Source organism: Clarias gariepinus, chromosome 2, assembly GCF_024256425.1.
Source record: "Clarias gariepinus isolate MV-2021 ecotype Netherlands chromosome 2, CGAR_prim_01v2, whole genome shotgun sequence".
Taxonomy (NCBI): domain Eukaryota; kingdom Metazoa; phylum Chordata; class Actinopteri; order Siluriformes; family Clariidae; genus Clarias; species Clarias gariepinus.
This window is the reverse complement of record NC_071101.1, coordinates 47,808,633-47,820,609: the sequence shown is the minus strand read 5'-3', so window position 1 is coordinate 47,820,609 and position 11,977 is coordinate 47,808,633. Positions and strand designations below refer to the sequence as shown.

General features: G+C 41.5%; 1 long non-coding RNA gene across 1 annotated transcript; it reads left to right on the top strand.

Moving 5' to 3' along the window:
- The first annotated feature begins 7,022 nt into the window (after window positions 1-7,022).
- Window positions 7,023-11,768, top strand: LOC128515098 (uncharacterized). Its single transcript, XR_008356589.1, has 3 exons — window positions 7,023-7,110; window positions 11,199-11,271; window positions 11,674-11,768. It is a non-coding gene; the product is annotated as an uncharacterized LOC128515098 (long non-coding RNA).
- The last annotated feature ends 209 nt before the right edge of the window (window positions 11,769-11,977 follow it).

The window sequence follows — 11,977 nt, the reverse complement described above, 5'->3', positions numbered from 1 at the left end:
GCAAGTTTTTTATCTCTAATAATTTTTCTTTTGACTGGAGCTACATTATCTAGGGTATAGCGAAATGTCGACTCTAAATATTCAGTCGCCTGATCGAGTTCTGTGGGGTCAGACGGTGATCTAATCGAAGTTGGGAACTCTGGAAGATTACTGATAAAACTCTGTTTGGTAGTTGATGTGAATGTACGTTTCATACGGTAGCGCGGCGCTGTGTGTACATTATTATTGTGACACACTTGAATTGAGACAAGATAGTGATCTGAGATAACTTCAGATAGTGGTATTGTGAATAAATTTCTTATACTAAATCCAAATAATATTATTAAATCTAAAGTGTGACCTGCTTTATGAGTGGGTCCTACTACACACTGATTTACTCCTACCGAGTCCAGTATAGACATAAATGCAGTTCTCAGAGGGTCTTCTGGGTTTTCAAAATGAATATTAAAATCTCCAGCAATTAACACTTTGTCTACAGAAACGACTAGATTTGAAAGGAAATCTGCAAATTCACTAAGAAATTCCGAGTACGGCCCTGGAGGTCTGTAAATGACAATTAGCGGGATCGACTGAGCTGACTTAATATAGTTAAATACACTTATGTTACTATAAAGAATTTCAAATGAATTAAATTTGTGTCCGTGTTTTTGTACAATAGTCAAATTATCATTGTGAATAACTGCGACGCCTCCTCCTCTACCAGTTAACCGAGGCTGGTGTATGTAGCTGTATCCAGGAGGACTAGCTTCATTTAGAGCTACATACTCGTCCTGTTTAATCCAGGTTTTTGTTAAACAGAGTATATCAAACTCCTGATCTGTGATAATTTCATTAACTATAACTGCTTTAGATGCGAGAGATCTAATATTTAACAGTCCTAGCTTCAGGTCAGAGGTGCCGGCTGCGCATTCAGTCTGATCCAAGTTTGTGGTCTTTATGCTAATTAAATTACTAAAACAGACTTTCTGAGTCTTTCTAAATTTGATTTTAGCTTGGGGAACAGACACAGTCTCAATAGAGTGAACCCTGAGTGACGACTCTATGCAGCTAGCAGATGGTTGGTTTAGCCTGTCTGTCTGCTCCCTGGCCTGGGCTCTGGATTGTCACCGATTAACTAGGCCTTTTCTAAGACTATGAGCTATACTACAAGAAATGAGAGCAGCACCTTCCCGAGTGGGATGGACACCGTCCCGCCCTAACAGGCCAGCTTTGCCCTCAAAGGTCTTCCAATTGTCTATGAAGCCCACGTTGTTTTCGGAGCACCACCTGGACATCCAGCGGTTCAGCAACCATAACCTGCTGTAAGTTATGTCACCACGTCTCATTGGGATGGGACCAGAGCATACTACTCCATCGGACATCGCCTTCGCTAATTTAAACACCTCTATAAAGTTATTCTTACTAACCTCTGACTGACGAAGGCGTATATCGTTAGCTCCAGCATGTACTACTATCTTTGAGAACCTGTGCTGTCCTAGAGCCCTAAGATTACCTGCTATGTCCGGTGCTCTGGCTCCCGGGATACACCTAACCACTGCCGCTGGTGCCCCTAAAGGTCTAGCTAATTTCACGTGTCTCAGTATAGAGTCTCCTATAACCAGAGCTCTTTCAGGTTTCTCAGTGGGTGCATCACTGAGGAGAGCAAACCTGTTGGACACGTGAAGCGTAGAAGAGGTGTGCTCCGGTGGGCTAGCCTTAGCGTTAGTTTTGGCTGAACGAGTATGCCGCCGAGTCGTCACCCACTCGCCCCGCTGTGAGGGCTCTAATGCCGGAGTCGGGGGCTGGTTATCTCCACCTGCGGCACCCAGACTGTCCGCTACAGGAATAACACTGCTCTTACACTCTCTAACCCTCTCTAAAGTCTGGATGCGCTCCTCTAACGCTGATATCTTCTCCGTCAGAGTGCTCACTAACACACATCTATCACAAATAAAATTACCGCTAACGACGGAGGAAGAATGTCTAAACATCCTGCACTCCACACACTAAACAAGCTGAATATTGGACATGATAACGTACCTGAGTCGGAGTTGTAGTTGTTTGGAGCTGAATTCCGTTTGTTGTTTTTAGAAAAAGAAACTCGCGCGTTCTCCAAAAAGTGCAGAAAAAGGCGAAGCCAAATAGTGTGAGATGTAAAAACTAGTTGCTATTAATATTATTATTGTATAAATGAAAAAAAGTATGTAATTTAAACGCTAACACAAACGCAAACGTTCGCGGCAACGATACGAAAACAGGAAGCTACGTCAGCAACAGGAAGTCCTGACCAGACCAATGCAATGCTTATTTTATCAATTAACTATCAGTACAACAGTTAGTAAGCTGATGCATGCATTCTCTTCTGGAAACAAAGCCCATTTTAAATTACTTGAGTTGGAGAGGCCTTTATCAGGCGTCCTTACCACCATGGGTGATCCCCAGCAAACAACACAACCTAAGTATATAAGCAAAAGTTGCTTACCGTTGTAAGTGGCCACTTGTTTGAGTTGCTGACCAAGGAAGCCCATGCTGGTTAGTCACCTTTGCCCCTTTACCACCCTGCTCGCAGCGCCAAGATGTTGTGAAAAAATACTCAGAGTCAGGCTTTGCTTACAGAAGATTACGACCTTTATTATCATGCAATAACGGCCGGAGCTGCACCATGGACACAACTGAATCTCTGGTCCGTTTTCACCATTATATATGCAGGGCTCGCTGTACATTCCTTCAACATCTGTTTCCCATTAGGGGCCCTCTTTAGCTCACAATGAAGGTGCCCCAATGTAAAGCTCTGGTTTCCTATGCACGCGCACACAGAGAAGCCTATGTCTCAGCTTCGCACGCACATCCCCCATTATATACAGATATGGTACCTTCTATCCCTCAAAAGTAAGTAAAATCAAATGAAATTGAATAAAAATTTCTCCCACAAAGGCAGCCTGCCGCATGCCATGCTTGAAAGCCCCTCTTGCCGGAGCAATAGATGAGGCAAGCTTCCTGGTCGAACGGCCCTAATCATTAGAGTATGCCATGCGCCACATAGGCTAGAGCACTAGCATCTCCAACCCAACTCGTCTAATGGCGGCTGCCCTTCAGCCGCGGCCCCAAGACGTATGAAACCCTGCTCTAATTTATGGCCCTGGCTAATGTGGAGGTGCACTGTAAATTGAAGAGCATAAGTTGGGCACAGCGAATGAAGTCTTACTGCTCCGGAGCTAACGGCGGAGGACAGAAGGCTTCAACTGTGGAAGATAGTTGGGTAAAAATGCAGAACAGCTTTTCCTAGCCAGTTGGCGAAGCCTAAGCACACTAAGGGGTGCTTTCCACCAGCCCCATCAGTCAGGACGTAGGCGTGAAGCGGCTACGTATGTTCTGAGTGTACTAGGGCAAAAGCCTGAGGTCAACTTTCTTGCAGAAGCTCCAGCACTGAAGCGGTTCGGCAGTGGACTTCGGACTCGAAGTGGACTTTCGCCATGTCCTAGAATGTAAATGATCCTGAGGGACAGAATTTGTCCTGTCCTCAAAGCAGAACCTAGTGCGCTAGTCTTCTTAGCGGCGCGAGCTTAGTCTGCCCAGGCAATATTTACAAGACTGCCATAGTGTCCGCGCTAAGACATTATAACCTCTTGACTGCTGGAGGGAGTATTTCAGGGCCAGAAATAGAGTCATCGTTTCGGAGCAATTGATGTGCCACACGAGATGACGACCTCTCCAGCTCCCTTGGGCTGGGCGGCCATCTAAGGCCGCGCATCGCCCTCTAAGGGAAAAACGTCTGCTGTTAGCAACTCGCGATGACAGCACGGACCTAGAGTGGGACCCAGAGTCAAGGACGAGGGTCTGAACCACATAAAAAGGATACGAAGCTCCCGGCGCGTAACCCTAGTTGCCTCTGGGGATTGGCCCTTGAATGAAATCCCCCGGCACTAAGCCACCACTAAAACCACTCTGGGAGCGGTGGCAATACCACCTCGCCCAGCTTATATTCCTTTAGAGTATGCTATAATGAATTCGGCGCACGCAGAAGACAGCTGTGCCCGCATAGCACTCGGATTCTGCATGACACTTAACTTCATACCTCGTGTAGGAAGGAGAACGCTTTGTGGCATTAGGGCTCTACCTTAAGAAGTGAGGTGAGCTAGGGCGACATGTTGACGCCGACGGAGGGGTGGTGATGGTGGTGGCTGTTAGGTGTTTGGTGTCCTGAAACACGGCAGGAGGAACCCGAGCACTTAACACTTTGTCCTGAGGATACTGGTTTTCCACAGTGCTTCGTGCTTAAGGAGACATAGCTGGCAGTAGGTTCCCTGCTGCCAGCCTCTTTAAAGGTGCACAAAATTTGACACCTCAGCTAGATGGGTGTGTTAGGTGTTCGGCATCGTTTGGGGGATTTATTTAATGTATTTATTTTTACGGCAAATCGAGGTGTACGCGTTAGATCGCGTGTTTCCACCTCTAACACCAACTAACACACTGGCTCATCACTAAAGGAGCGCTCTGGAGTGATAGTTTCCATCTCCGCGGAAGCGAGAGAGAAAGTTCTTCCCCCCTTCACAAGAAGTGCCAAAGCGCACTGGAGAAGTGGTAGGTAAAAGACTCAAGATCCAGCGAGAGAGCGAGAGAAAAGGAAAATCCTGTCTCGTTCGCCTCTGCCAGATTTGCATGCAAGAAATGCGCTGCTTCCCCCAAACACTCAAACAGAAAACGTGGAGATCGCCCTCAGCAAGATATTCTTCTACACGGAGGGACGGACTCGTGTCTTACTCTACCATCTTTCTGGTGAGTAGTAAGACACTTTCTATTTTCGCTTTCTGTTAAAAAATGCTTGCACACGCACACACACAACATGGATCCTGAAGAGAATCATCTGAGGGTGTTTTCGGTTCATGCCTATTTATACCTTCCAGGTGCACCTCATCGGTTGACGTCACCTGCCTGAGGTTATACATGCCAAAATATTTGGCGTGTTTGACACACACGTGCTTCACAACCAGTCACGGGGAATCGTTTCCCATAGCGCTGTCACGCAGCATTGAGTGTTGAGCTTTTGAAAGGGAACTGGAATTGGTCTCTTCTTCCTTAAGCCATTTGGCTCTAGATCTAATAAAGACCCCTCTAGACCCCTCTAGCCAAATCCAAATAAGCTTGATTAATTTAAAGATTTAATTCCTTTAAGTACAATTTTTCTTCCTTTGTAATTTTTGCAATAATATATTTATTTTCATTAAGAGTTAATTTCTTTTTTTTTTTTTTTTTATTTAAGGCTTTAAGACCTTTACTTCTTCTAACAGCAATCTGCCTAGCCTTATATTTAAAAAAATCCCATTAGAGAATATACCCGAAAGTAAGCTTTTGACACTATTATAAAAAGAAAGCAGCTTTTAAGAGTGAATTATTAAATTTCCAATAACCACGTAACCTTGGAATTTAATCATTTTTGCTAGATAATTTTAAACATATTTGTTTATGATCAGACAGAGGGGCAAATGAGAGAGAAATATATTTTACAAATTAAAGAGCTAAGGAAGAAAGCAAAAAGAGGTCAATTCTTGATTGGTAAGATCTATTTCTATTGGACCAAGTAAATTCGTGTAAATCTGGGTAAAAGAGAGAACTCTGCACATAATGCTAAAATAGTACTATTCAAATGACGACTGTCATTGCATCTGGGAGGAAATCATCCAAAGTGCCGTCAACACACTCATTAAAATCGCCAGCACAGAATATATCCTTTACAACCTTGCATGTTACTCTAAAGCAAGTACGCAAAAATAATTGAATGTCAGTTTAAATAAAGAACTGTGACATACACTTCAGCATTTAACTTTGTAAGTTCAACAGGAAAAACCAAAAGTAATTCATAATTGCTTACTTTTTTCCACTTGTGGAGTAAGAGTAGGCAATAGTCAGTCAGACCTCCTTCAAGTGAAGGTCTATAACAAAGTCACATGAGGTCAGCAAAGCCATGAAAGTTGTCCACACAGGCCATATGGTTGAGAACCGTTAACAGTAGCCATGGGACAAGTCTATTACACATCAACATAATTAAATATTTTCCCGTCAATAAATGCAAACACTCTAAAAAATGATTCTGTGGCCTTGTAAATTTCACAGTAATAAAAGGGTTATGTTACCTTAATAAAATCTCTAAAAATCACATACACGATTGTTTGAGTTAGACAAAACAAAATATATGCCTAAAAAAGCAACTATTAATTTTGTCCTAAATTTACACTATAATTCAAGTTTATTTCACAAATAGAAATTACTGAATTATATTTTTAACATGCACTTAATATTTTTTTATACATTTTAATCAAAATATTTGGTAATGGAGTAATTGTACTGATTAGTTTCAAGAACTACAAATATTACTCATTCCAACTCAACATTCTTTATGTTTAACAACAAAAACTTAAATAATTGAGTAAATTGCCCTGTGCAAGTGCTCATGGGAAGTCTGGTGTAACATCAGAGACAAGTAGGCTGTGAGGCTGTAAGAATAGACATGAAGCACACATTTTTTCCCTTAAAAATGTGTGCTTTTTTCCTTATAAATGTGCTTTTTTCTTCCTTATAAGTGTGCTTTTTTCTCCCTTATAAATGTGCTTTTTTCTCCTATAAATGTGCTTTTTTTCCCTTATAAATGTGCTTTTCCTCCTGATAAATGTGCTTTTTTTCCCTTATAAATGAGCTTTTCCCCCTTATAAATGTATGCTTTTTTCCCTTATAAATGACCTTTTTTCCCTTATAAATGTGCTTTTATTCCCTTATAAATGTATGCTTTTTTCCCTTATAATTGTGCTTTTTTTCCCGTGTAACTGTGTGCTTTTTTCTGTGTAACTGTGTGCTTTTTCCCGTGTAACTGTGTGCTTTTTCCCCGGTAGCCATCTGCTCTTGTCCATTTGTGCGCAACTACTTTTTTCCCGTGTGAGAACTCTCTTTCTCCCGTATTTTGCAAGCTAAAAGTTAAAACTAATATGCAAAGGACTATGGGAGTGAGGTCAAAACGCAACTGAACACGGAATCTTTCCGGATATCAGCTCCAGGACTCAACATCATGGAGCATACAGTGAATTATAGCGTCATAACATAATAATTTTCACTAAATTTTCAACTGCACACACTTACCAGGTAATGTTTAATATATAAAATTAATTAGATGTTACTGTTTTAGGCACTAATGATAACTTTGTAGCGTTTAGCCCACAGTTAGCCTTATACAATATTGTTTCCAATGCTGAAGCAAGGATGAATTGTTTTAGTCTATTCTTTAAATACAACGCGACAGCGCACTCCGAGGTGAAGCGCACTCACAGTTACTGTAATCCCCCATCTCACCTTTACGACAGGATTCTATGTACAGTAGGAAAGTAAACAGGAGCAGTGGCGGACTGGCCATCTGGAGCACCGGGAGTTTTCCCGGTGGGCCGCTGGCCAATGTGGGGCAGCCCAGTCAGTACGCAAATATATGTATATAAAAAAAAATGACGGAAACCATAATACCATGCATCTCTTTTCTACGCATATGGATGCGCAAGTGCGCCGCCGACAAAAAGCGCGTGTTTATGTTACCGCAGATCCCAGTGGAACAATCTGACTACATGCACAGTGCCATGAAAAAGTATTTGCCCCTTTCTAATTTTTTCCTTTGCATATTTGTCACACTTGTATACTGTAGGTGAAATTTCACCTAAACACTTTATGGGGAAAAGACAAATTGGCCTTTTTGATTAAAAACAATGCAATTTATGCTATCATAAGGAAAATATCAATTTCTTCCATTCCAAGGATTAAAAACGGTAACAATGTCAACTTTAGAATCTAGAATCCAAAAGATAAAATTTACACAAATTTAAAAAGAGGCCTTAATCACTGAAAGTCCTCAGAAGAGCCTCGGATTCAAGAGGTTTTTAAAGTGTGGAGAGGTCCTTTACAATTCCTCTGAATGTATAGGTGAGAACAGCTGATTCACACTTGGGGAGAGTAAATAATTTGCATTTGAATGTTGTCTGGCATTGTAAAGCGCAGTGACACTAAGAGAACAACAATTTAGGATTAATAGGAATAGGAGGCACTAAAAAGGAGGATTTTTATTTAGACTATAAAAAAAATTAACCTGCGTCTATTTTTAGGCGTGCCAGCTGCCACTTTTTAGTTAGAAGTTTTCAGTACAAATCTTATAATGTCCACATGACATCAAACATTCCCCTTGTTAATATTTTAACAATTACCATTCGTGCCTAATTCCGCAGCCCCGCTGCTTCGCATATCTGAAGGGGAGGCCGCCTAACTAGTGAGCGGGGAGCGATATTGATTGGGGCGCACGCCGTGACAGGCTAAAAAAACTATTGTCCCCAAAAATGTAACAGATGAGGACTCAGATTAATGTGCAAAACTATATAAGACTACATGCCTTTATAAGACTCAACTTTTATTTAAGCGCACTTACAATAACGAAAAAACGTTGTGATTTAGTAAATGATTGAAAGCAAATAAGGTACGTTGTTCTGTATTGTTTTCGGTGAACTTGAGCGCGTTAGAAAATAAACGCAAACGTTTTTTTAAATGGTCAGAGTCAGTCTGCTTGCTGTTTTCCCGACGTGTTCATAATCATTAGTCTACTTCTGCCGGTGCGCTCTGGAAAACTTTATGCATGCGGCTGAGCGCTGATTAAAACTATGTAATAAATTAAAGAGGAGAATCACGATGCCGAATCGAAGTCCAGAGCCCAAACTGGACTAAATTAAATTAACAAATATTATAAGTAAAAAAAAAAACAATAGCCCATGTTTAGAAACCGTTTATAAATTCTTTCCGACATGAGTTGGCCCGGTGTTATGCGCAGAGCGCCGGGAGATTTCCTGAAGCTCCAAAATCACTGGGGCATTTTTTCTAAATAGATGCTATCTTTAATAACTGATGGAGGTTTTAAGCTGTATACACACACATTTTTGAGGGGTTTAAAACTAATTAATAAGTCCGAGCAGACCTACATGAAAGGTGAGAAGTGAGTAACTGAGCGCGCTGTCGCGGTGTATATACTGTACAACACGCGTTTAGCAACCTTTTGATAAAAACGCTGTCTTTTGTAAAGTGAAAGTACTTTACAAAAGACAAACAGCTTTATTTCAGTCATGAATTCACAATCACATCACATTCCAGCTATTATTTCCAGCCGTGGTTAAATAATGTATGAAATAATTATTAAATGCTGGACACAAACAGCAAATATGATGATTATTATAAAAAGCCAGAAAAACTTCGTGTTCATAAAATAATATTTATTTAATAATATAATATATATTGTTTAATCATGTCTTCTGATAATGTCAACACATTTTTAAGTTTTAAATAAGATATGCTGGCATATTCACGAATAGCCTACTATCAGGAAATTAAATTAATTTCAACACCATTTAAACCAAGGCATTGCCATGTCTTTCACTGTTTTGTCCCTGTTAAGACATTACAAAAACTATATAAGAAACTTTTAAAGCACGAATTTGGGCATCTCATTTCATCATTGTGAAATTAATATAAAGCACATATACACACATTTATCATGAAAGATCTGTTGTAAAACAAAATAAAATTCATGTTTGCTTCAGCATTGGAAACAATATTGTTTTAGGGTAAGTAATTATATGCAATTCTTCATTGTACAGTACTTGGTCTGGCTTTTAGATAAAGTCCTTCCATGCGCCATCTGGCGGATATTCAGTGAAGCACAACACATTTTTTTTTAATTCCCGAATGTTGCTTACGGCAAGTCGCAGCACGCCACACGCTAAATTGCGGCATCTCGCGGGAAAACACGCGCAGTCTTAATGGCCACATCTGTAGCACACACCTGGGGGGCGGAACTTCCAGTAGCAGGCCGAGCGGAACACCTACATGCTAACGCGCGTTATCCCGCCGGCCGGGCAGCAAAGCGTGTGGTCGGTACTGCGGGCGAGTGGAGCGCTGTGGCAACGTAGAACCCTTGACGCCGAACATTCTCCCAGTGCAGTCCTCCAGGCTCTCCGGCAGGTGATCAGCTGTCCAATCCAGCGTGCAGCCAAGTTACTGCATCACCCAGAGCGTTACCCGCAGTCGCTTCGCTGGTGTCACAGCTGGACCGTGATCCCCTCATCACCAAGCAGAAGGGCCCCACATACCGCTCGCGGGCACCGCTGCAAAACTTTCGGGTGGGGGCACCTATGGGGCGTATAGACGTGGACACTCACAGCCGGGGGCAAGATTTTGCTGCTGGAAAGCAGGTATGGGTCTGTTTTTCCGGAAGGAAGAGGGGGCTCTCGGCCAAGCTTATGTCCCACTGGGTGGGCCCCTGTACAGTAATTGCTCGGCTCTCCAATGTCATCTACCGGGTGCGGTTGGCGGGGTGGGCACAAGTTGTGCTTCACCGGAACCGTCTTGCACCTTACCAGCCGCACGCCGACGAAACATCGAACTCTGTGGAGGCCGGACCGCCTCAGGACAATGTTCGCGCTCATCCGATGTCGGTGTGTTCACCATGTTGGGGAAGGGTGTTTGGGTTAGTGGCTTTGGCCCTGTTTGTGTGTGGTGTGTGTGTGACGTGTGGAATGTGCTCCGGTTCATGCTTAGGCTGAATTAGAGGTAGGATTTGTGTGAATGTGCTGCTCTTGCTTTTGTATGACTGCGTGTGTGAAATAAAGTACTCCCAGCCATTGCATTGGGCAGCAAGTAAGCTCACTCGTCTCTCCAACATCCTTCTCGGCGGTAAAACGCTACAATATATTAGTTTAATAGTGTATTTGGACACATATACGTGATGTAAACAGTTAGCTCTATTGTTTCTGTAAAATGCCTGTCTAAATATGAATCTATAAGCAAGTTAATACCATTATGCTAAGCGCTAGCTTACTAAAAGAGCTTAAATAGCAGACTATTAACTGTTGCCTATCAACTATCGCTAATTATCCCTGAGCTGCTCGTGTTATGGGTTAAATGTTACAGATGGTTAATGAATTGTTGTATGTAGTTTATTGGAGCTCCTGAGTGACATATAATGTACACTGCTGTATAATGTAGTGGTTTTATCATAGCTAGAGATCTTCTGAGTAGTTATATATGAGCTTACACAATGTATGTAACAGTCAGGGGCTTCTGTTCAGGTTCTATCTATTCTATTATAAAGTCATTAAATATATGTTTATACTCCTTATAACATGTATGCTTGTGTGTTTTTCTTCTCCCAGTGAACTGTGTGTAAATCATCAACTGCCTGTGTATCAGCTGATTTCTACACCAGCTTTACATCCTGAGCAGAAGGTGAGTGCTCAGAAGTATTTACCCCTCTTTTCAAGAACACCACTGAGCACATCTTAATCAGGGGACAGGGACACATTTCTCTTCATGGACATGATGTGTGTGTTAATAAATGGTGGAGATGGGGCCAAATTTTGCAGCAATCCTTAATAGCAAAACCAAATAATTGGTTTTAATACACAGCATTACTAAAAGCTTGCATTCTATGAAATTTTGTGTGCGTGCCTGCCTGCGTGTGTCAAACTGATGTCATATGATGTCAAACATCATGAAGTGATATTAACTTGCTTATAAACCCATATGTGGATGTATATTACAGAGATGCCATGGAGCTGCATAGTAACACCATGAAGTCTTTTTACTAGACACTTATATTAACATGTCTTTATTTCTCCCCTGTTGTAGATTGTCGTGGAGAGGACGGACCCTTGATGCTCTGCCGTCTTTTACCACCAATACATACATATATTTTATTAATTTGTAAATAAAGTCTTTAATATAATTTATAGTTGAGTATTTATTTTTAGTTTGCTTAATATTTAGCAAAACAGTTAAAGTGCATGTAAAGCATTGCTGCAAATGACACTGAATAGAATCAGATGTTACTCCACTCTGTGTGAGGGTACAGGCTTATATATAGTATGTGATTTTAGCATCAATAATGTTTTTCTACTAACTAAAGCATGCTGCCTTGGAGATATAAGTGACA